This window comes from Melanotaenia boesemani, chromosome 10 (assembly GCF_017639745.1).
Source record: "Melanotaenia boesemani isolate fMelBoe1 chromosome 10, fMelBoe1.pri, whole genome shotgun sequence".
Taxonomy (NCBI): domain Eukaryota; kingdom Metazoa; phylum Chordata; class Actinopteri; order Atheriniformes; family Melanotaeniidae; genus Melanotaenia; species Melanotaenia boesemani.
In genome coordinates, this window is record NC_055691.1 from 11125729 (window position 1) to 11152503 (window position 26775).

Here is a 26775-nt window from a genome sequence, read left to right on the forward strand (position 1 = left end):
TTTACCCCTGAACAACCAGGCTTCTTAATGCCTAACCCCCACATGCACCATCACCATCACTGCTACATCAACCACACACGTATATGTTCTTTATTGTATTATTTATAACATACCCGTCCAGTATTTTACAATGTACATTAATGTGTGTGTTCGTGTGTGTGGAGTTTTTATGTTTGTTATAGTTTCTCATTCATGTATGTTCGCACGGTTGTTATTTGGTTTTATTTGTTCTCTTTTTTAAAAAGAAAAACTTGGTGAATGTATTTATATTCCATGTTTTCTATGACACTGTGGAATAAATGCCCACCCAGTTTCATTGCAACAGTCACAATGACAATAAAGTCATTCTATTCTTTTGTATGAAGGACACTCACATTGAGGATCCAGAAACTAAGAAAAATAGTCGACTCCTTAGTTCTAGATTTTCTGCTGTTGGTATTTACGAGAAAAAGACTAAAGTTAAAGAATGACATTTTATTATTTTACCAGGAAGTCACACTGAGGTCAAATATGTGTTTTGCCAGAGAGACTTTACCCGTGGACGTCTGGTGGGATGGTGGGGGCCTTAGACTGCAGTAATGAGCCAGTATACAGTAGGTGGCAGAACGTACCTGCACAACCTGCCAGGAAATAGAAAAGAAGATGTGCTAACACAGCAACTCATTAAATGAGCTTTGACATGCTGGTACCAGAGGAACACATGATCCAGTAAACCATCACCTTTAGTATAATGGTTACCAGTCACTCAGTGCAAACGGCCTTGCAGTGGGAGCAGAGGGAGGAGCTGATCCAGAGGGTCACTAGCCGAGGCATGTTAGTTGTTAACCTGATGATGATCCACACTGGGAGCTGTCCAGTCCTGTCATATTGGAAGCTGTGAGTTCCCAAGAGCAGACGAGAAGCCTTGAAATCACAAAAGTGTTTTATTGGCAAAGAGTAATATGCTGGCGTCGGGGCAGGCTGGCAGGCAGAGACAGCGAACTGGCAGGAGAACTTCTGAATAGAGTGGAACAAAAATTATTTCACACAGGTCATGAACAAAAACCACCAGAAAGGTGCAAAAGTCAAATCTTTACCACGCAAATGCAAGCAACAATCCAGCAGAGGTGTGTGAACAGAGCAGAGCATAAATGTTGTTTGAGTAATGAAGTGATTATCCACAGCTGTGAGTGAAACCTGCTGCCAGAGACAGACACACCACCTGCAAAGAAGGCACGCCCACATCCATATGCACCCGCACACACATACACACAGAGTACTGCCAGGATAAGCAGAGTCATGACAAGTCCAGCCAGTCTGATCCAACCACAGACTGGCTGTGGCTGCCTTGCTCCAGGACACTTCAGCAGGAAGTAAAGCTTCTTGAAGGTGTTGGTGAGAGCTGTTGGGACTCATCCAAACTGAGCTGAAATCTCCAAGCAGCTGCAGACTGAGCTGCTGGTTGTCAGTAAAGCTTTCCCACTACAGGGAGTCTCTGATTCACTGTTCACATCCTCACATCACTTCATGGACCTTTACCTTGTGTTTGTCTCTGTGTGGACAGACAGAATATCAGCTGATTCTTCCTGATTCCTCCACAGAGTGGACCAGCAGAGCTCAGAGCTTCCCAGTGGTCAGTCTGCCCAGCAGCATCAAACACAGCTGGACTCCATATTTATGGTCTGTACATGTACAACAACTACTTTTCCATCTCTTCTGTCCACATCGTCTCCATGCTGACCTTTGTAGACCAGTGGATTGTCAGTGTGTCCAACATGGATCTGATGTTTGGCTCCATGATTTCAGTCTGATTGTGTCCTTCATATCGTTTCTCTTCCAGCTGCTGGAGGACAACATGATCACTTTTGTGAAGAAGGAGCTGAAGAAGATCCAGAAGCTTCTGAGTCCAGATTACCCAGAATGCTCAGTGTTGGAGGGTGAGGATGAGGAGCAGAGGAAGAGCAGCAGAGAGGCGTTAGTGAAGATCACAGTGGACTTCCTGAGGAGGATGAAGCAGGAGGAGCTGGCTGAGCGTCTGCAGAGCAGTAAGAGGATTTCTCTAAAGATTGAAGCTGCTGGATAAATGACACATTTACTGATGTCTCAACACATGAAACATCACATATTCACATCCTCGTTCCTCAGAGGCTTAAAATCTTTCTTTATATTTTCACATTTTATTATTAAAGTTTGACCAACTCATTCAATTCTTTATAATTAACATGGGGTCAAAGAACCCAGGGTATTTTGATGTTATAAATTCTCTCTCTTTCTCTCTCTCTCTCTCTCTCTCTCTCTCTCTAGCAACGCTTTATTAACGCCGTTAATTTTTTTAATCGTGCAATACTACACATGTTTAGAGCTACATCTACAGACGCTACACCCGGAAACAAGCTGTTAACCCCTTAACTCCCGGCAGCGGAGGCTGCAAGTGCAGTCAACCTAAAATTTAAAGTTTAGACAATTTATAGGTCAGAAATCTGGATAATGAAACACTGAAGGTGCATGGATGGAAGTTATTGTGCATATTGTGAATATTTATCTCTCCTCACCATCTAGAAACTGTGAGATTCTCATCCTGCTTTCTGTCTGTTCACCTGATGCTGATATTCATCACATATTGTTCCTTCTGTGTTTAGAAGGAAGCAGCTTCACAGCTTTAAATTCATCCTGCTGACTTTTTACCTTTTAGTTAGTTAGTCCTTAACATTTCATCCTTCTTTGTCATAAATATTTGATTTTATAAATAAATATATATATATATATATATATATATATATATATATTTATATATATATATGTATGTATGTTATATATATATATATATATATATATATATATATATATATATATATATATATATATATATATATATATATATATATATATATATATATATATATATATATATATGTAAAGGAGGTCTGTAGTTGCACACCATAACGCTGTCTGGTTGAGTGCTACAGGTTAGTCATCCAAAACCTGGTTAGAGTTGACATAAGAGAGAAAGGGACCCCAAGTTTTATGAAAGAGATCACAGTGCTCTCTCATAGTGTTTTATTTTTTTCTAACTATAGAAAAACATTAGGTCTTTCAACCAAGAATTAGAAGAGGTGGTTTTGAGTCTTTCCAATGAAGTAAAATGCAAAAGCAATGATATTATTTTCTCTTTTAGTGAAATGTCCAGAACACTGAAAATTGTCATAGACTGGGAGGGAATCAGAGGGCAGTTGAGAGCTTTTGACAATGTGTCATAAAAAGAGGACCAAAAAAACCCAGTTTTGCTCAAGAGAAAAACATGTGTGTATGATTAGCCAAGGAAACAGAGCACTTATCACACTTATCACTTGTGCTGAAGAATTTTTGAGTCTAACTTTAGAGAGATGTGTATGAACAACCTTAAATTGTATTAGTGTCAGACTGGCACAAGCGGAAGTGGTGTTGATCCTTTCTAAGACTTTTTCCCACCAGTCAGTTTTGAAGGTGATGCCCAATTTATGTTCCCAAACATCTTTAACTGTGAGGGGAGGTGAGAAGGATGACGCAGATCTCATAAGAACAGAAATTATTTTGCAATCTGTAGGAAAGGACAAGAACGTCTCGGTGAGCGAGTCAGGAGGCAAAAGGGGGAAGTTTGTGAAATTTTGGCACTCAAAGTTACAAACTTGAAAATATCTAAATAAATAAGATTTTGGAGATTAAATTTCATTTAAGAGTCGTGGAGCTACATTCATTTTTATTGTGTTAATTCTTCCTATAAGGGACAAGGGTTTTTTTTTTTTACAAATAGAAAAAAATTATCTAAGATATTAACACCTAAATAGTGGAAAGAGGAGGGTGTCAAGTGGAAAGGTAGCATTTGGGCTGAGATCTGTTTTGCGGTGTCGTTGAGAAGGAAACATTCTCTCTCACTGATATTAAACTTATATCCTGAGAAGGATCCAAATGTTTGTAAAATCTGTAAGACCTCGTTCATGACCTTGAGTTAGTCAAAATGGCTTTAAAAATGGGTGTAGTTGGTAATAATGCATGCTGTGGGGTTATTATATAACAGCCGAATCCATGAAATATATCTATGACCAAAGCCAAATTTGTTCAGGACAGAAAATAAATATTCCCACTCCACTCGGTCAAAGACCTTCTCTGCATCCATTAAAATAACCATTTCTGGTTCTGTTGTGTTAGGCCTGGAGAATATTATGTTGAATGTTTGAAAAAAGCCTCCTGCCTTTTATAAAAACAAGTGTGATCATCAGAAATAATTTTGGGAAGGCAAGGGTCAAAGCGGCTGGCAAGAATTTTAGCTAATTAATTGACATCAGAATTGAGCAAACTAATCGGCCTCCAGCTGCTACACTCTTTTAAATTTTTATTGGGTTTGGGAATCAGTGAAATTGAGGCCTGAGTTAAAAATGGAGGAAGGGTCCCTTTTTCTAAAGAATCGTTGAACATGTCTAGCATTAATAGGGCAAGTTGGTCAGAGAATTTCTTTAGAAATTCAACAGGAAAACTGTCAGGTCCGGGTGCCTTACTGCTCTGCTTTGATTTAAGGCAGTTTAAGAGTTCATTTAGAGAGAGTGGAACCTCAAGTTGACAAGTGGTGGTATCATCAATTACAGGGAAGTTTAATTTATCTAGAAGGTTTTGCATTACGGTTGTGTCAGATGGAGCCTCTGATCTGTATAGAGTTATGTAAAACTGAGAGAATACCTCATTAGTTTCTTTTTCTTCTGAGACATGGATAGAAGGGGTTTTGTGAATCTGGATAATGGATCGGGAAGTGGCTTGGTGTTTCAGTTGCATAGCGAATAGTTTACTGGACCAGTCTCCATGTTCATAGTGTGTGCTCCTGGTACATCTTAAGAGAAACTCTGCCTTATTTACAGAGATTATAAATTCTGTTTGGAGCTTGAGCCTTTCAGTTCTTAGATTATTATTAGAGGTTAGTGAGTGCTGATGGTGAATGCGCTGAATAGCCTCAAGCAACTCACATTGTTGTTGTTTTCTCTGCTTACTAATTCTAGCATTATAAGAAATAATCTCACTTCGCAATACTGCTTTCAAAGTCTCCCACAAGAGGGAGGCGAAGGTTGATTCAGATTTATTGGTTTGGATGAAAAAAGAGATTTTCTCTGATATAAATTTACAGAATTCATCTGAAGATAACAGCTCCGGGTTAAGTCGCCTTGAGGATGCTTCAGTTTAGGACACAGATCCATCAGAATAGGGACGTTATGCAAAATTACTATGGTTGAGTATTTGGATGATTTCACTGAAGGTACTAGAATGTTGTCTACAAAGTAATAATCAATATGAGAGTGTGTGTGGTGGACTGAGGAATAACATGAAAACTCCTTGGATAAAGGGTAATAAAAGCACCATGCATCTACACAGCTAATCTGATCCATGAGTGAAGTAAGATCCTTCACCATATTGAACTGAAACAAGAGTTTTGGATTAGATTTGTCAAGAGTAGGGTTTATAATCAAATTAAGGCCTCCTCCAAGAATTAAATCACTCAAATTTAGACACATATTTGAGAAAATAGGGCAGTCATAAGGTTTGGGCAGTCCCAGTTTGGAGTGTAAACAGAGGCCAGAATAACTGGAAATTTAAGCAACGTTCCCACTATTGTGTATAAGTATAGCTGTGCCTCTTGAATGACTATTAAAAATTGAGTGAAAAACTTGACCAATCTAGGGTTTCCACAGTCTAGTGTGGTCACTGATACATGAGTTTTTCTGGAGATAGAATACTTCCGATTTTAAGCTCTTTAAATAAGAAAACACTCTCGTCCTCTTAATAGGATTGTAAACCTAATGGAACCCAGCCCTGCTATATGGTTTGAGGTAACATCTATAATTAATTTGAATTGGGCCATTTAGGATGACAGGTAGACAGTGTGCAAGAAGGAAAAAAAAAAAAAAAAAAAAACATCGCCCTGCGAATCCGGACAAGAACAGAAGCCATAACTGGCTTCAACAAATTTGGAAAAATCTAATCATAACACAAATGTCCTAAACTCATCCCGCGACACAGGGGAGTAAGCAGGAGATATTACACCTCACTGGATTCCTGGGGTTGCATCCCTTAAACGTAACATGTGTGCACCAGAAAATTCAGATTCAGATTCCACATCAGTCACTTACACACAGCACATGCTCCTTATGAGTTTATTTGTGGAAACGGATGATAAAGGGTTGGGAACCTTCAGATGATTTCGGAGCCACGCTGTGGTGTGCACAATTCAAATCCAAATCTTGCAATGCTTCGCTGGTCATCTCCTTCAGCAGCTCAGTCATAAAGAGTCGGGCATCATTCCCCTCAGCCCCATCTGGAATGCTGATAATACGGACATTCTTACATTTGGAGTGAGAAATCAGATCCTTTACTGTCAGCTGTAGTGTTTTGTTCGCCTGCATTGTGGATTCAAGTAAGGACACCTCATTTTCCAGAATGGATATTCTGTCGGAGCAAGCAGAGAGAGTCCATTCCATTCCATCCATTCCATTTCGGAAATGGTGCTGGTGTAAGACGCCACTGTGTCGGTTCACTTTTAAATCCAGGTTAAAAACATTTCTTTTCTCATGTGCCAATGCATGAATTCTGCACAGTAACTTTTTAATTTATTTTGCTTTTTAATCAGTTTAATGTAATTTATGATTTTATTGTGATTCTTGCTATTTGTTGCTGCCGTTTATGTTTTCCTAATATCTGTAAAGCTTTTGTTTTATGTTTCTTGAGTTAGCATTTTGAGAGTTAGCGGTTCTGTGCTGGTTGATTTTGCTCTGAGAGTAGCTGCGCTAGCATCTTGGCTCTGTGAGCTAAAGTGTTGAGTAAGCTGAGGTTGGTTTTTACCGCGATCGTGGAGGGATTTACTCATTTTGTCAATCTGGAATGGTAGATAAGACTTTTAGTGGTTGGGAGGAGCAAAAAGCAGGCCAAGGACTTGGTGCTAATTAGACAAAAGTTTTAGTTATTGGGAGGCAAACTCACATGTCTGTTCACAATGCCTCCATCTTGGGATCTAAGGCTTCAAGTCTTTACTGACTCATCTAATTTCTCCTTTTCATTCAGAACTTTTGGCTGCAGCTTGTGGCCGTAAACTAAAATCTGGTCTGAAGAAGAAGTTCCAGTGTGTGTTTGAGGGAATTGCTAAAGCAGGAAACCCAACCCTTCTGAACCAGATCTACACAGAGCTCTACATCACAGAGGGAGGGAGTGCAGAGGTCAATGATGAACATGAGGTCAGACAGATTGAAACAGCATCCAGGAAACCACACAGACCAGAAACAACCATCAGACAAGAAGACATCTTTAAAGTCCCACCTGGAAGAGATGAACCAATCAGAACAGTGATGACGAAGGGAGTGGCTGGCATTGGGAAAACTGTCTTAACACAGAAGTTCACTCTGGACTGGGCTGAAGACAAAGCCAACCAGGACATCCAGTTTACATTTCCACTGACTTTCAGAGAGCTGAATGTGCTGAAAGAGGAAAAGTTCAGCTTGGTGGAACTTGTTCATCACTTCTTTACAGAAACCAAAGAAGCAGGAATCTGCAGCTTTGAAGAGTTCCAGGTTGTCTTCATCTTGGACGGTCTGGATGAGAGTCGACTTCCTCTGGACTTCCACAACAATGAGACCCTGACTGATGTTACAGAGTCCACCTCAGTGGATGTGCTGCTGACTAACCTCATCAGGGGGAAACTGCTTCCCTCTGCTCGCCTCTGGATAACCACACGACCTGCAGCAGCCAATCAGATCCCTCCTGACTGTGTTGGCATGGTGACAGAGGTCAGAGGGTTCACTGACCCACAGAAGGAGGAGTACTTCAGGAAGAGGTTCAGAGATGAGGAGCAGGCCAGCAGGATCATCTCCCACATGAAGACATCACGAAGCCTCCACATCATGTGCCACATCCCAGTCTTCTGCTGGATCACTGCTACAGTTCTGGAGGATGTGCTGAAAACCAGAGAGGGAGGAGAGCTGCCCAAGACCCTGACTGAGATGTACATCCACTTCCTGGTGGTCCAGACCAAAGTCAAGAAGGTCAAGTATGATGGAGGAGCTGAAACAGATCCACACTGGAGTCCAGAGAGCAGGAAGATGATTGAGTCTCTGGGAAAACTGGCTTTTGATCATCTGCAGAAAGGAAACCTGATCTTCTATGAATCAGACCTGACAGAGTGTGGCATTGATATCACAGCAGCCTCAGTTTACTCAGGAGTGTTCACACAGATCTTTAAAGAGGAGAGAGGACTGTACCAGGAGAAGCTGTTCAGCTTCGTCCATCTGAGTGTTCAGGAGTTTCTGGCTGCTCTTCATGTCCGTCTGACTTTCATAAAGTCTGGAGTCAACCTGCTGAAACACGAACAAACAGTTTCATTTTGGTCTAAGTTATTAAATGAACCAGATCTACAACATCTCCATCAGACAGCTGTGGATCAGGCCTTACAGAGTCCAAATGGACACCTAGATTTGTTCCTCCGCTTCCTCCTGGGTCTTTCAATGCAGACCAATCAGAGTCTCCTACGAGACCTGCTGACACAGGCAGGAAGTAGCTCACTGACCAATCAGGAAACAGTTCAGTACATCAAGACGAAGATCAGTGAGAATGTGTCTGAAGAGAGAAGCATCAATCTGTTCCACTGTCTGAATGAACTGAATGATGGTTCTCTAGTGGAGGAGGTCCAACAGTCCCTGAGATCAGGACGTCTCTCCACAGATAAACTGTCTCCTGCTCAGTGGTCGGCTCTGATCTTCATCTTACTGTCATCAGAAGAAGATCTGGAGGTGTTTGATCTGCGGAAATACTCTCCTTCAGAGAAGGTTCTTCTGAGGCTGCTGCCAGTGGTCAAAGCCTCCAACAAAGCTCTGTAAGTACATATAAAGCAGGATGTGGAGAAATATACTGCTGCTGTTTTATAGGACAGAATGTGACAGAGAACTACTTGTCTCATTATTTCCTCTTCAGACTGAGCAGCTGTTCCCTCTCAGATGAAGGATGTTCAGCTCTGTCCTCAGTTCTCAGCTCCCAGTCCTCCAGGCTGACAGAACTGGACCTGAGTATCTCCGACTCAGGAGTGAAGCAGCTGTCTGATGGACTGAAGAGTCCACACTGTAAACTGGAAACTCTCAGGTCAGATTCCTCTGCTGCTCTCACATGTTTTTCTACTTTTTTACGTCCTGTTTGCATGAAACGTTTCCACACAAAATGTAAAACTTTTTTCTTTGCATATTTAAATAGAAAAGGATTTCTATAGCAGCGGGATGAAAACTATCTTTTTCCCAAATCACTATAGATAGCTGCTATTAAGCCACTCCTAAAGAAAAGGACTCTAGACGCCTCTAGAATGAACAACTATAGACCTGTGTCTAACCTCTCTTTTATTTATTATTTTATTTAAGATTATTGAGAAAGTTGTATTTCACCAGCTTAATGACTTTTTAAATGAAAGTGGAAATCTTGATAAATTTCAGTCCGGCTTCCGACCTTAGCACAGCACTGAAACAGCTCTGGTCAAAGTGTTAAATGACATTAGGTTTAATACTGATTCTGGTCAAGTATCAGTCCTGGTTCTGTTGGATCTCAGTGCTGTGTTTGATACTGTAGATCACAGAATCCTGTTGCACAAGCTGGAAAACTGGGTTGGACTTTCTGGAGCGGTTCTGAACTGGTTCAGGTCCTATTTAGAAGGCCGGAGTTATTTTGTTCCAATTGGCAGCTATGAATCTGAGCGAGTGGCCATGACTTGTGGAGTCCCTCAGGGGTCAGTCCTTGGACCTCTTCTGTTCAACTTGTATATGCTCCCTTTGGGTCAAATATCACAGAACTATAGCATTAATTATCAAAGTTATGCAGATGATACACAACTTTATGTGTCTCCATCACCAGCATTGCTATTGCAGACCAATAGATTTATTGTGTCAGTGTCTGGAGCAAATGAACTCCTGGATGAGGGAGAATTTCCTACAATTAAATGAAGACAAAACTGAGATTATTCTGTTTGGTAGCAAAGAGAAGAGGGTCAGCATTGGTAAACACCTGGAGACTCGCTCTTAAAATCACCAGCCAAGTTCGTAACTTTGGAGTGTTGATAGATTCAGATCTGACTTTCAGCAGCCACATCAAAGCTTCACTAAGAAGCTTTTTACCAGCTCAGAAACATCAACAGAATTAAAAGTTTAGTCACTCTACTGAAACTGCTCTCCTGTCAGTTACTGATTCCCTACGGCTTGCCAGATCCACTGGTCAATCCTCAGTCCTTATACTGCTGGACCTGTCGGCTGCCTTTGACACTGTCAACCATCATATACTGTTCTCCAAACTCTTAGAGCTTGGCATCTCAGGATCTGTCCTCTCGTGGTTTACATCCTACCTCACAGGGAGATCATTCAAAGTATCTTGGCGAGGGGGCGTGTCCAGATCACATGGGCTGACAACAGGGGTGCCTCAGGGCTCGGTGCTCGGCCCCCTTCTCTTTTCCCTATACACCTCCTCACTCGGTGCAGTCATTAGCTCTCATGGTTTCTCCTACCACTGCTATGCAGATGACACTCAGCTTTTCCTTTCTTTCCCACCTGATGACACAACCGTCTCAATGCGAATATCAGCATGCCTTGCTGATATCTCTGCATGGATGAAGGATCGCCACCTTCAGCTAAATCTGTCCAAGACTGAGCTTATTGTCTTCCCAGCCAGTCCTTCTTTACCACCACAGATAAGTGTGCAGCTTGACTCAATCACACTAGTGCCTACATCTTCTACCAGGAATCTTGGTGTCATGGTAGACAACCAGCTGACCTTTAAGGACCATGTTGCCTCGGTTTCCCGGTCTTGCCGATTTGCTCTCTACAACATCAGGAGGATCAGACCCTACCTGACTGAACACACGACCCAGCTCCTGGTCCAGGCTCTGGTCATTTCACGCATTGACTACTGCAACTCCTTACTGGCTGGCCTGCCTGCATGCTCAGTTAAACCTTTGCAGATGATCCAGAACGCAGCAGCACGTCTGGTCTTCAACCAGCCCAAAAGAGCTCATGTCACTCCACTGCTAATTGCTCTTCACTGGCTTCCAGTTGCAGCACGCATCAAATTCAAAGCTCTGCTTCTGGCTTACAAAACAATAACCCAAACGGCTCCGGGCTACCTTCACTCCTTAATCCAGAGCTACACTCCCTCTCGAAACTTACGCTCTACCAGTGAAAGACGCCTAGTGCTCCCACCACAACGTGGCGCAAAATCAGTAGCTAGACTCTTCTCCTCTGTTGTTCCCCGGTGGTGGAACGATCTACCAAACTCCGTCCGATCCGCAGAGTCCGTATCCACTTTTAAGACCAAGCTAAAGACTCAGTTGTTTAAGGAGCATTTCCACATTTAGCTTAACTAAATGAGTCAGAAAGATTTGTCCAGCTTTTTGGCTCAACCAAGTACTGAAGAAGCTGTGTGCACTTATGCCCAAGATGATATTGTGTGATGATATCATGCACTTATGCCCAAGATGATATTGTGTGATGATATCATGCACTTATGCCCAAGTTGATATTATGTGATGAAATCATGCACTTATGACCTAGTTGATATTGTGTGATGAAATCGTGATCCTGTATTTAAATAAAATGACTAAAAAAAAAAAAAAAGAAAAAAAAAAGAAAAAAAATTATAGGCACTGCACTAGCACTACATGACAGCACCTGGGTCCAACTGGACTCAAAAGCGGTCTGACTATCACTTAATTATGACGTCCCATCTTGTTTGAATTCATGCTTGTGTTGTTCTTCCTCTCAAATGTAAGTCGCTTTGGATAAAAGCGTCTGCTAAATGACTGTAGAATAGAATAGAATAGAATAGTCTCCCGGAAAGACCAGGAGAAACTCATCCATGCATTCATCTCCAGTAGGCTGGATTACTGTAATGGTCTTTTAACAGGACTTCCTAAAAAGAGCATTAAACATCTGCAGCTCATCCAGAACGCTAGAGTTTTAACCAGGACTAAGAGATCTGAACACATCACACCAGTTTTAAAATCTTTACACTGGCTTCTAGTCAGTCACAGAATAGATTTTAAAACCCTTCTGCTTGTTTACAAATCCCAGAATGGTTTAGGCCCAGAATACATCTGTGATATGTTCAGAGAATAGAAACCTAGCAGAGCTCTTAGGTCCAAAGACTCTGGTCAACTAGTCCAGACAGGAGTCCAGACTAAATATGGAGAAGCAGCATTTAGCTGTTATGCTGCAAACAAATGGAACAAACTGCCAGTGGAGATTAAACTTTCCCCAAATGTAGACATTTTTAAATCCAGGTTAAAAACATTTCTTTTCTCATGCGCCTATGCATGAAATCTGCACGGAAACTTTTTAACTTATCTTGCTTTTAATCATTTTAATGTAAGTTATTATTTTATTGTGATTATGTGTTGATACCTTTTACTGTTTCTAAATGTCTGTAATGTCTTTGTTTGATGTAAAGCAATTTGAATTGTCCTGTACATGAAATGTGCTATACAAATAAACTGCCTTGTGCTTTAGAAAAATTACCAAGAGTCTGAAAGAGTAAAAGTAATTAGAAGATCACGAATTTTGGACATAGGAGGTTTTTTCTCGACAGCAACGATGTTTAAAAAAGAAAAGGATTTCTACAGCAGCAGGATGGAAACTATCTCCGTGCAGGGAAAACACATATTGGGTAGAAACCATGTAGTTTTCATGCCAGGGTTCTGGGCAATGAAACTTGACAAAGACACATCCAGGTGTGCACCACATCCTCATAAGACCCAAAAACACAACAACAGAACCACCCAAAACTCTGTTACCATGAAAACCAGAGGCCATACAAACGTTTCCATTTTACTGTCTCAGCATTGTGGTGTAAACAGGAGCTCATTTTCCTACCGTCTCTGTGATGCAATAATCTCAAACATTTTCAGAAATCTGTTTAAATAAATATAATGAAAAATCCCCAGACCTCCATCACTTCATTCTGATCACTGCTGCACAGATATTTAAGAAGATATGTGTGCAGATCAGGTCCAGTCCAGTACTGAGTTTTGTTCAGGTTTATCCAGTTGTCCTGACTGTGATTGGTGTGGATAAATTGTACCTGTGACTAAATCTGAAGACAAATCTTCTTCATTTTCTTCTGTATCTTCTCTTCAGACTGAGCAGCTGTTCCCTCTCAGATGAAGGATGCTCAGCTCTGTCCTCAGTTCTCAGCTCCCAGTCCTCCAGGCTGACAGAACTGGACCTGAGTATCTCCCACTCAGGAGTGAAGCAGCTGTCTGATGGACTGAAGAGTCCACACTGTAAACTGGAAACTCTCAGGTCAGATTTCTCTGCTGCTCTCACATATTTTTCTACTTTTTTATGCCTGTTTGCACAATGATATTTTTACACAAAACACAAAACCTTTTTCCTTTTTATATTTAAAAAAAGAAAAGGATTTCTACAGCAGCGGGATGAAAACTATCTCTGTTCAAGGAAAACACATATTGGGCAGAAGCCATGTGATGTTCATGCCAGGCTTCTAAACCTGGGACATTTTACAAAGAGGTCCAGGAAAAGAGTTTATAAAATGATGACTGGAGGTCTTTTTCTACTTTTACCAAAGGACAAATAAGAATAAACATGAAACAGAGAACTAACCCATACTGTTCAGGTGAAACTAAATAAATGAGAATATCACACAATACTTAATTTATTTCAGTAATTTAACCTAAATATGTAAATATATTATATAGAGTCAATATATGCAACGTGAGAGATTTCAAGCATTGTTATATGATGATTGTGGCTTACACATTATTAAAACCCACAAATCAACATCTTAGAAAATTAGAATAGTGTGAAAAGGTTCAGTGTTGTAGCCTCTAAGTGCCACATTTTAACCAGCTAATTCATCCAAAACACCTGCAAACGACTCCTGAGCTTTTAAATAGTCTCTCAGTCTATTTTAGTACAATCCTGCATCAAAGCACATCGATAAAATGTTGAGTGGAAGGAAAAGGTGGAACAACCAGCAGGGATGAAGCAGCCTGGAGAGGATCATCAGGAAAAGGCCGTTCAGAAATGTGGGGCAGCTTCACAAGGAGTGGACTGAGGCTGGAGTTAGTGCTTCCAGAGCCAACACACACAGACGGATCCTGGACTTCACATGTTGTAGAAGGCTGCACAGATTTCTGAATCCTATGTACCTAAATGGTATTGTCTGTTTAAGATGGAAACATAAATGGAAAAGCAAATTATTTCACTACGACCAATTCTGTAAGACGACCAACCATACTTCTTAACAGCCGAGCAGAGATGTTACTGGTAGGACTCGTCTGGTTTCGTATGGATCGAGTCGACCCACTTACAATTATTATCATATTTTCCTTTTTAGCTAAAAATGTTATTCAGGAACATCACTGATGGAAATGAACAAATACTAAACCACTAAAGAAAAGAACTTATATAAATGGATCCATTCATTGGTTTTCTTCCACTTCCCTGAAGTCGGGTCAAAGAGTTAACGGATCAGGAGGGAATCCTACACACCCCTCCTCAGAGACACTCTCCAGCTCCTCCTCACCTGAAATCCTCACCTGTCTTATTCAGATGTTCAGACTGTCTCTGATAAACTACATTTCCAAGCTGAAAGTTCTCAGCCACCACGTTGAATCTTTGTTTCACTCATGATCTATGTGAACATTAAAATCCACCACATGGACGTGATAACGAGGTTATAAAGCTGATTTTCCTCCACAGATGATCTTTCAGTCTACATCTAATATGAGGATTGATTCATTTTGATCACATATGTTTTTATTTTTGTATTTTTCTCTAACTATCTCTTCAGGCTGTGTATGTGTGGTCTCTCAGAGAGAAGCTGTGAAGCTCTGTCCTCAGTTCTCAGCTCCCAGTCCTCCAGTCTGACAGAACTGGACCTGAGTAACAACGACCTGCAGGACTCAGGAGTGAAGCAGCTGTCTGCTGGACTGAAGAGTCCAAACTGCAAACTGGAAACTCTCAGGTCAGGATTCATCACACTGAGTGTTTAAATGAGTTTTTATTAATGAGCAACAGAACACCTGTAGAAGGTGTTTGTATGACTGTCAGTCTGTATGACTTACACCGTCTTACACCACAGAAACTGACCTGAACCTGTAACCTGTCCTGCATCCTGAAGGTGAAACAATGTGTAAAGTCTTCTCGCTCTGTTTATTTTTCACTGTTTTACAAAACACAAACTTGTTGATCCACTTAAACCAACATCAATTAATAAAACACTGGACAGATATTGGGGGGACGAGGTCTGGAGAAGGTCCAGACTATTTGGTCTGTTTTTCCCCAAAGTTGCTCTTCAAGTCTCGTACATCACATGCATGGAATCAAAGTTCCAGTTAAATTCATCTTTCATTTTCTGTAATCTGAACCAATAAATGAACATCTGCAGCGTAACCATGGCAACTACTTGATGATTTCAGTCTAACTTGTTCCAAATCAGAAAAGATGGCTAATTATCCATGGGGAAATGATGGAAAAAGCAGTGTATACTTAGTTTGACTAAAGCACCATAAAAACACCATATAAGCGGAGATCAGGTTTATAAAGTTTCACCAGGACTGAGATCCATAAATGAGAAGCATAGAAACATTTCTGTCTTTGTTAAGTCCTGAATCTACACACAGTTTTCTGCATCTGACACCTGAAGTTACAGATGCTTCGGTTCCTGTAGTGTCTCTGCTGGAACCTGAAAATGGGACATTTGTCACAAACTGAGTCATGAAGTCATAAACTTGGAGAACATGAAGACACAAAGCCAGTAATGTCAGACAGGTCCAGTTTCTCTGAGCATCTGATGACATTCCGCTCTAGTTTCACAGCAGTTCTCTCAGAGTTTCTTCATGTGTGTTGTTTTCTGCAGCCTGTCAGGATGTCTGATCACAGAGGAAGGCTGTGCTTCTCTGGCCTCAGCTCTGACCTCCAACCCCTCCCATCTGAGAGAGCTGGACCTGAGATACAACCATCCAGGAGAGTCAGGAGTGAAGCTGCTGATGGCTGCACTGAAGGATCCACACAGACTCAGGTATGGAGAGGCTGCTGCAGCCACACAATGTCTGATAGAGGAGGAAGATCTGCAGACATTTCCTCTGTCCTTCATTCAGCTCTGTCTCTCTGCTTCATGCTGGATATGATGTAATATGAGCGATCACACATGTAGGAGCCTTTTTCCTTTGCTCACAGCTGAAACAGCAGATATTGTGGAGGGAGTCTCCAAGGAGAACACCTGCAGGAACAACAGTGATAACTGTCTGTTGGACAAAGATTCTTTAGTTTGGACACGTCTCTACAGGTTAAAGTCTCCTACAGAGTTTAGCTGTGTTTAGTCAGAGCCGAGCAAAGCAAAGTCCAGACAGAAGCAGAGCTGATCAGTTATTACTGACACACAGCAACAACAAGCTAACTCTGCATCCGGCCGTCATCCTGGTTTTTATCTCCAATCTGGTCTTTGTTCTGGTTTTCAGTCTGATCACATACTTTGGCTCTGTTTCCTCATTTCCTCCGATATTGTTGTCTTCTCCTTGTTGTTTATTCATACTGACAGCAGCGTGCTGTTATCTACTTGCTGGTGTGTGACGTGGTTCTGCAGAGCAAACCAGTGTGTCATGTCAGACTGGAAACCAAAGTTAGAAGCTACAGAATTATCGGCTCAGGAATCTGCAGATCAGATGTTGGTGTTCTTCAAAATGAGTCTGAATTTCAGAGTTTTAAGGGTCACAAACATCTGTAGTGTTCCTTTAAAGGAACATTCTGTCATTACTAGAAGCAGCAGCAACTCTGCTGTAATGAATGAACTGAAAGTACTCAATATGAAGATGGACCGTATGCAGCGCGTTAGAGAAGCAGGTGAACAGTAAAACTGACAGCCTGCTGGTGTGCTGGAAAACTTAAACTCAGAGAACCAAGATGCAATGAAAAGGGAATTGGAAAAAACTGTCTAAGAAATGAAACGTGATTTGGATCTGGAAGTGGGGATCCTGAGCTCAAGAATGGAAGCAACTGAGTTGAAAATTGAAGACAAAGTTCTACACAAAGGTCTTTTTGCTCCAGATGTCTCATTAATCATAGTGGGGTTACCACACGTGGAAAATGAAGATCTGATGGTGAAGGTGAAAGATCTTTTTTGTGAAGGACTTCAGTGTGACTCAGTACCCGACCAGGTCTCAGTGCAGCGTATCCGCACCGGAGGCCACCAGTCAGGGCTGGTAAAACTTGAGCTTAGTGCAAGAGAAAGTGGTGCTCAGGAGGAAATCAAAGTTGAAGAGCCACAATCATTACCAGAAAGTCTATGTTCCATCTGCCAAATCGCATACAGAACAATTGTTGGATTCTAACTCCAGGATCCTCCTCAGAGAGACACCAGCTGGGAAGGACTTTTATGTGGCAAGAAATGGTGGATTGGTGAAGCAGGTGCCTACGAAAAACTTAGCCAGAGCAGAGCCGCTATGAGGTGAATATACCCAACCTGTCAATGAACAGTTTGGTTTTGTTAACTGGAATGTAAATGGATGGACCGTAAATAATTGTGAACTCATAAAAGTTCTGCTTCACTTGAACCTGATTTCATCTGTTTGAATGAGACTCATTTATCGAGCTCTGTACCTGAACTGGATGGATTTGGTGGTTTGGTTATAATCGCACTGCTCACAGGAGGAGCCGTGAAAGCCTCCGGTGGTGTCAGTATTTTTGTTAAGAACTCTATTTTTGACCAGTATAATGTAACCATAGCAGATAAACCATTTGATGGAATCCTTTGTTTATGTGGTGAGCATCGGTTCTCACATTACTCTTTTGTTACTATTTCACCGTGGTAACGTTAGTTTTCAGTTTGATATTCAACAGATATTTGGACACCCAGTCATGTTTTGCTGACCCTATGCTGCTTTGTTGTGGAGTTGTGACCCCAGTTTCACCGCCGCGTTTTCACTAGTGGCGGATAGTTAGGGACAGTCAACAAATTACAGGTAGCAGTGTTCAAACAACAATATCTCCTCAGCCACATGAGCTATAAATGTCAAAACAATTCTAAACTATTCAGCATGTGTCCATGAATGTTGCACATCCTTTATTTTGACAATTTTCATCTCATTCTATTTTATATAAAATTTTCAATGTCTTAAAGTTCAGTAAATTTTTTGTCACGCAACCTACACACCTCAAATCACTACCTGATTGCTCCCCCTGCCACATGTTGCACAACCTTTGTGTGTTTGAGAAAAAAGTTTTTATTGAAAAGTATGTGTATCCTTTTCTGAACATAAAGACAAAAGGACTCCTGTATGAAAAAATAAAGAAAAGAAAAAGAAAACACAAGCAGCAGATAGACACAACAACAAACAAAGGTACCGGCACATCACACATCTAGGGGTGATGAGAATCCTGCACCATGCTGGAATTCCAGCGTGGAGCATTGGGTGATGGGATAAACAAATGCAGGATACATGCATGCAAAAACAATATAAAAAAAAAAACAACGCTGAATGGAGACCTGTTACTCTCAGCCATAGCCATCATTTAACTGTTAATGTTTCTCCCAACGTTTTCCCTCCATTGTTCTTAATGATATTTCTGTGCTTTTCTGCAACCAGTTTGCGCTTTGCAGCTAAAAGTGATGAAACTTTAACGTCAGCATCAGATTAGTCGGGAGCTGGTGCAGACATTAAGAGAACTGGATACCTGTTTCTGCACATTATGCTTTCAAAAATTGATATACGCCACAAGCTGAAAAAAGTTTTGTTACGGCATGAGTCGGACACCGTTCATAAAGCAGCTGTGCAAGGTGTTTTGACACCCACATTTTTCATGAGCAAACTCAAAATTTTTTTTTTTACTTTTCTGCAAACATTGCTGCACCAGTCCTCTCCTGTTGCTCCTGACTATGACAAGACTGTCGGTGATCCGATCGTGTTACCTTGTTCTTTGTTTATCATTCAGCTCGTGCTGAGGAAGAGGAAACTAGCAGGATGTTGACACAAAGCTGTAGCCTGTTTTAATTAGCCAGGTTTGCTGGCGACACAGCTGTAAAATCTGCTGGTTATAATACAGCCAGATGGATCAGGATCAGATATCTAGCGAGTGTCAAGATTAAGTCTTCTCTAAATCAATGGTTCTGTGCAGATGTTGGATTGGCAGGTTTACCATGAATGTGGTGAAGGGGAATTATGAACAGGTTCTGAAATACAAATCAGAGTAAAACCCTTCTCTAACCAGGTGGTTGACAGGTAAAATAAAGGGTTTATATGCAGGGGCGGGTCTAGAAAGGTTTTATGAGGGGGCCAGGCAGGGGCACCGACTAGGGAAATGTGGGCACAAATGAGAATTTAAAAAAAAAAAAAATCTTTTTAAGGCCTGGATTTTACTAAGCAATTAGCTGATTATTACAACTTAAGCTCTGATCAGATCATCAGTTAAATATGGAAAAAAAACAAACAAGTGATGATATTTTTCAGTGTTGATGTAGAAGAACATGTAGAAGTGCATCACTGCTGCTACAGTCAGGCTGTAGATGTAGAATTCTGTATATGAGTGATGGTTAAACTTAACTGTCAGACACGTCACAATTCCAGCCTTTGTCAGACTTCTATTATATTATATTATTAGTGCTGGGCAGCGATTCAAATTTTTAATTGCGATTAATCACATCGTCATGTGCAAAATGTCTCTTTCCTTTAAAAAAAGACCTAGAGCTATAAAAAGAAAATGCAGTATGTTTTGGTTTACTAACACTACATCAGGGGTCTCCAATCTGCAACTCTGGAGCTGCAAGTGTCTCTCTGGACCTTCCACAATGCCTCTAAATATGTGGCTAAAATATTTTTTTAAATCTATCTTTATTGTCATTAGGTTGGAAACCATGGACTTTTTTTTCCCTTTCTTTTATATCATTTTCCACAAATATATAAATTTTCTACATTCCTAAGCAGAAAGTCTGTCTATCCTCTTGTCTTCTTTTTATAAAGGTTTCATGTTTTTCTTTATTTTAAAACCTTAAAAATGGAAATAAAAATGTGGTTCTTCAAAAATAACAAACATCCTATGGTGGCTCTTCATTAAAAATATATATTAAGTTGCCTTTTTGAAAAGTCTCATAACATTTGCGTCTCTAAAGTAGTTTTATTTAGCTGGCTGAGGGAAAAATGGCTCTTTGGATTGGAAAGGCTGCAGACCCCTGAACTAAACACATAAACATGTTTAGCAGCAATTTTCAGATAAAATATTTCTTCATATATATTTATGAAATCAAATATTTATGACAAAGAAGGATGAAATGTTCAGGATTTACTAACTAAAAGGTAAAAAGTCAGCAGGATGAATTTAAAGCTGTGAAGCTGCTTCCTTCTAAACACAGAAGGAACAATATGTGATGAATATCAGCATCAGGTGAACAGACAGAAAGCAGGATTAGAATCTCACAGTTTCTAGGTGGTGAGGAGAGAGAAATATTCACAATATGCACAATAACTTCCATCCATGCAGCTTCACTGCTTCATTACCCAGGTTTCTGGATATAATTTCTCTAAACTTTTATTTTCAGCCTCCGCTAAAAAATTAAAAAAATTAAAAAAATTAACAACGTTAATTAAGCGTTGCGTTAACGCGCGATTAACGTGCCCAGGACTATATATTATATTATATTATATTATATTATATTATATTATATTATATTATATTATATTATATTATATTTATTATATTATATTATATTATATTATATTATATTATATTATATTATATTATATTATATTATGGTAGGAAGTGATGGGCCCTGTACCTGAATTTCCGCTCAGAACTGAAGATGATAACTTCCACATTATAACAGCCAATTAATATTTGTGTATAAACTGATGAGTCATGTCAATAATTAGCAGGGACGTCGTTGCAACATCCAAGTGATCAGAGCAGGTTGTATAAACCTAAAACCTAAACACACTAAATGTATATTAATGATGACATTTCAGTCTTTAATTGGTTTAATTAAATAATCAAAACAGTTTATTTGGTATTTTAGTGTCTAATTATTTATGTAGGTAGTATAATTAGATTTAAATATAAGATCAAATGTAGGCATAAGGATATGTTTCTATGAGTATCACATGGATCTAGCAAACACAACAACCTTCAGTAGTAGAAAGTATCACTTGAACTCAGCAAAGACAATTATCCATTAACCACAGGAAACACTCCGTAAGTTTAGGTTAGCCTCAGAGGAGGTGTCAGAGGTGAACTCAGGAATGTCTTTGTTTGTTAACACTAGAATTACCAGGATTTTCAGTTTCTCCTGCAGTCCCCCCTCCCTCTACCATAGTTAATCACACTTACTGACCCATTGTTTTTCAAATTATGTCGACTGCATGTTGCCCCCCCCACCCAGATTACAAGTGCAAGCTGCACCGAACTTTCCCTTCAGTTCAGATCCATAGAGATGATAGAATCTTTTTTCTGTTTACATTAGATAAATGTTTTACTGCACTATACCATGCAGGTTTGTGTCAATATGACTTGTTTTTGTGAGGTTTTTATTCTAACATGTCTTTTAGTTTTTTATTTATGTAGCTGCTGACTTTTCCTCTGGATTAATAATGTATATATCTATCTACCTATCTGTTTAGTTTTAATGCCACTGTTACAATAACTGTAAAGATCCTGTGTAAAGAGAAGTTACTGTCATTTTCACTTTTTATATATTTTTTATATCTTTCATCACAACTGAAACATATCTGAATAAAACATTGAGTAAATGAGTTGTTATTTTTTTTATTTGACAGTGGTCGTGGATTACAATTTGTAATTTTGAGTGAGTTTAGATTGTACACAAAGTCTCAAACAAGAGAGGATGAGTTCTCTGATGATAGTGGTAGAGTCCAGGTGTTCGGCTGTGTGGTTCCTAGATGAAGCGGTTGAGTCAGCAGCAGGGTGGATCAGTAGGTGAGCAGGCAGAATAAAAAAAACATTCCCTACAGCATTGCCACGTTCAACAGCTCAGTTAAAATTGTCCAGTTCAGCAGTCTACACAAACCCATGGTTTATCTTTCCTACATTTGTGGCATGTGTATTTATCACATTGTGAACACTTTTCAGTTCTGTGGTTCCTGTTGCTCTTCTTCAGCACCTGACTCTGCTTTTTTCTGAGGAAATGTTCTGGGGTTTGTTGAAGCTGCAACTTTTTTTAAACTTCAGGGCCTTCTCTTGCAGAAACCTCTTCCATAATTCCTCTGCAAGGTGAACCAAGAAACGTTGCCTTTTTTCAGTGGACCCTGTACATGCTTTGTACAACACATGCGTGTTCATCGCTGCCAGATCGAGCATGTTGTAAAACACAGCGATGGGCCACCTCCGTGTTCCTGCACTCACTGTGTAGGCATGTACTTTCTGGTCATAATGTCAACACCACACTTCGGGTGTTTGTAGTTGGTAACAGTGTTGGGTTTTCTTTTGCGTGTTTCTTCAATCTCCTCTTTCTAGTGCATGGTGCTGAGAATACAGACAGATTTGTTCTTTTTGGGTGCAAACACCATCAGCAAAGCACTGTCAGATGTGAACCCCTGTGTGGAGAATTCTTTGCATCGTGAAGCATCTTTGGCTGGGGGTGGAACTTCCCGTCTTATCTTGTTCATGGTGCCAAGAAGAGTTGTGTTTCTTTGCAGGAGCCTGTTAGCCAGAGACAGCGATGTAAAAAAATTGCCAGTTGTAAGAGTCCTGCCCACATCCATAAATGGCTCCATTAGTTTTATGACCACGTTCTCTGATAGTCGCTCTCCTGTGGGACGAATGGGGTCTTTTTCTAAGTATGGAATGGCACTGCACATGAATTTGGTTTCCAAATCTGCTGCGATCCAAAATTTGGTTCCAAATTTGTCGGCCTTGGATGCAGTGTATTGGATAAAAGGACAGCGGACCTTTGTTGGGAAAAGCTGTTCGTCGTCGGTAATGTGTCGTCCTGGCTTGTAAGACAACATGCAGTTCCTGATGAAACGTTGCCAGATGTCAGAGATAGCAGCAAACTTATCCTTTTTCACACTCTCCTCACGGGTTTCTTTGTCATCAGACCGCAGGTGTTTCATGATCACTTGAAATCTGTTTGGAGGCATTGTTTCTTTTATGGCTGGCACAAGGAAATGCTCCAACCAAGCATCACTCACCGCTCTGACTTTGGATGTTGCTGCTCTGCTAAACAAAACTGAAATGAAGACCATCAGTTCATAAACAGCCAAGCTGCAACTTGGGTCAGCCCTGCGGTCTTGCTCGGTTGTGCACTGAGTGATGGAGAGCAACATGATGATGTCGATCAAGCACAAGAAACTCTGGAGACGGCTTGTGATTTTATGCTTGACGTACTCTGTAGGCTCTCCTCTGTCATTAAACGCTGGTTCTTTTGATCCACATGTAGTAAGATGCTCAACTTCTTGCTGGATCCACAGCAATTACACACATTCATTCTTACACAAAGCGTTGATGTGCATAGCTTCACAACTTCACTTCACAAAAGATTGCACAACCATAAGGATGAAAAGTTGGTTTTGTGCCATATTAGTATATTTGCATATTTATGAGGTTGCACAGGTGACATGCAGCATCGGCATCTGGGTGGTGGGTGTGTTGCTGTGGGCGTGTGTGTGTCACGAAGTTTGAAATGTATCAACTCACAGGTGTTTTGGATGAATGGATGAGCAAGTGGGGTGAGCTCGGTGGTGGTCATATTTTCTGTTGACTGTGTAATCGCATAATTTATAGTATAAGTCTGTTTCAGTTAGAATATCATTTACTCGTCGTCTGGATTTGTTTTGGAACCATGCATGGAAAGAATAAACATATCGCTGCTGATACAGAAGTGCTTGGGAATACTTTGGAACTTGCATCTGGCAGATAACCCACAGCGGCCCTCATATAACTTATCGTTTTGCCGCAACAGTGTCCATCCTAACAATGGATGGTTTGTGACATGCAAATATATCTGTGACTTTGTCCTCTTTGTCTTGGTATATTCACACATAATCATCTGAATAAAGTTTGATGACATTTCAAAGTGTTGCACATTATGCGTTGACATTGTGAATTGCTTCTCCGCTCTAACTAGAAAGACTCATACCTCACCTCTATGAAGTTTCTACAGTTTCTGTGTGTAGGCTACTTTCAAGAAGTGAAACATACAAACCAGGGAATGTAGCATGTAATCATGTGTGTAAGATAAAGCTAAAGGAATATCTTGTTTTCTACTTTTCACCAGAACTTGGGGTGAAGAAAATGCTCATAATATCATAAATGTGTGTGTTCATGGTGTAGTATTGCACTTCAGAAAATTCTCAGAAATAAAGCCACAGTTACCAAAGTAAAGATGTTGTTGCTCTTTGGTTTTTTGGAGTAATTGATTCCACAGTTAGCACTTTATCTGTGTGATGCATAACCCTAAGTAGATCAGAAAGTATTTGCTGTTGGTTGGGAAACCTTCGAAGTCTAAAACCATTCCTTTTAATTTTGTAATTATTGATGAAAATAACCAAACAAGCTCACAATGTGTTGCTATATGTTGAACTTATAGATCTGCTATTTTCTTGTGTGACATGTTTGTATGATGAAGTAGGGCATCAATTCATGAAAAAAGATAAAATATAGAAATAAAAGGTTTCTGCCCAACAGCAGTTAAGTAGCACGGCAGCATTGAATCTCTGTTGATGGGAAAGTCTCGGCTAAAACTATCAGTCTGGTAAAGGATCTGGTTATTATGTAAAAGCATTAAGTTTAACTTGTTTTATGAATTACAATGCTTGTTATAACCTGTCAACCTTGATTCCACTTTTTAATACGTATTATTGACCTAAATTAATTTGTTCAACTACGAATCTTTTTTTATTTGACTATAACTATCAAACTTAGACATGAATAAAATGTGACTAAAACTAATAATTTTCATTCTGAAGACTAAAACTAAGATTAAAACTGGGATCAGGGCTTAAATTGAGCCGGTGTCATGGCAAGACAGTTATCCCTGCCAGAAATTGTATCCCCTGACGTGGGAGCGCGCACTCGTTGTGTCTAGCGTTAGTTTCTTCATTGTGCTGAATTTCACCTTCTAAACTTAAAATGAACAGCGTGCTTGTTGCTCAAGTTATTGTTTGAGGGTTTTTGTTCTGCCAGCGAAGTTCTGCTGAGTTTTTTTTTAGCTTTTCTCTTTTTTTTTTCACGCAACATTCATTTTAAAGACTTGACAACACCCACATAAACCACTAAAACAGTGGTCTTGTAACCTAAAGCCTTCCCAACATCACACTGTACAATGTTTGGCTAATATTGAAAAGCCCTTCCATTAATTGTACGTATAAGGTACCAGGAAGTGGCCTGCATCTTAATGAAAGGACAGTCTGTCTTTTCCTCTCTATTTAAAGATCAAACTTTGGGTGTTTTATTCTGCATGCAGGGTTGATAATGAAATCAGAACTTTTTTCCATCCATAACATTCAATAAATGTGTAGTTTCACATTTTTATTCAGCATAAATTAAGATAGAGTTTTTGTTCTTTTGTTATTAAAGTATCTTCTATGTTTTCTTTTTACAAAACATAAAACGGGCAATTTGTTTAATGTTTTTATTGCTTAAAAAATAAAATCCAGGTTCTATTAACACCACTTTGTATTTTGAAAACAGTTTGTTTGTATTTAATTTATTCACATGTATCACATGATTTTTCAACACTGTAAAATCTGCTGAACATTAATCCATCTTTTCCGCAGTCCACCAGGATCTGTGTCCCCAGCCAGTAACACCTATATCCTACGTGTATGTGTTTGCATCTATATATTCCTTTTATAAAGCCTGATTAATGCAGCATACATGAGGAATTTATGTTTGCAATTACAAAAGTTAGACAGAGGATATAAATTCTGGCAGCACCATTATTCAGCCTGCCAGAATCTGTATCCCCCACCTTAATAGGATATTGTATATTTATTCACCAGGTGATTTTAACTATTCACACTTTAGATCTTACCTAATATCTGCAGTAAACATGAGGAAGTTTGGCCTTTATTTACAAAAGGGGATACAAATGATGGCAGCCAGTCTTTCTCAGTCTCATCTTTTTTATTCAAAGTTGTGGAAGGTCTTAAATCTAGCAGACTTTATTCGTTGTCTGACAGAATTTGTTTACCTCATCTGCAGTTCACAGAGATGGTTTGTATCCTCTTATTTTGTTCATTTCACAGGACAGTGTTCAATCTTTTAACAAATCTTCAATCTACGTACTGTTTCTTCAAACATCTTCAAACTATATACACACATGTAAACATCTTTGGAAACAAATGCAAGAAATAAATAAAAAAATACTTTAGAGACATGTAACTTAACATGCTATGCTTGCTAAACACTCCAACACACATCTGGTGAAACCACCTCAGACAAATATCACACTGAATCTGGAAAAGATAGAATTGTTTTCAAATTACACACTGTTACAACCTTCAAAATCTTTTATCACAGATTAACATTAAAATAATATTCAAACAGGCACCTTTTCATCCATGTAAAATAGTTTATACCAACATGACTAATTATAAAACTATAAGAAAATCATATTTCATTTCCTATTTAAGATGAAAGATTACTTAATTTTCTTACCCAGTTTAAATCTTTCTCGTGCTCCTTTTCCCCACAATACAAGCACAAGTCTGTAAGGTCATCTGTTTAAAAAAAAGAAAAAACAAAGAAAGAAATCATGAATGTTTATTCTATAACAGTGTGGTAGTAGCTATACAGCCTA

At 39.7% G+C, this 26775-nt stretch overlaps 1 pseudogene; it reads left to right on the plus strand.

Moving 5' to 3' along the window:
• The window catches only part of LOC121646913, a 143334-nt pseudogene that overhangs the window by 100534 nt on the left and 16025 nt on the right, over positions 1 to 26775 (plus strand).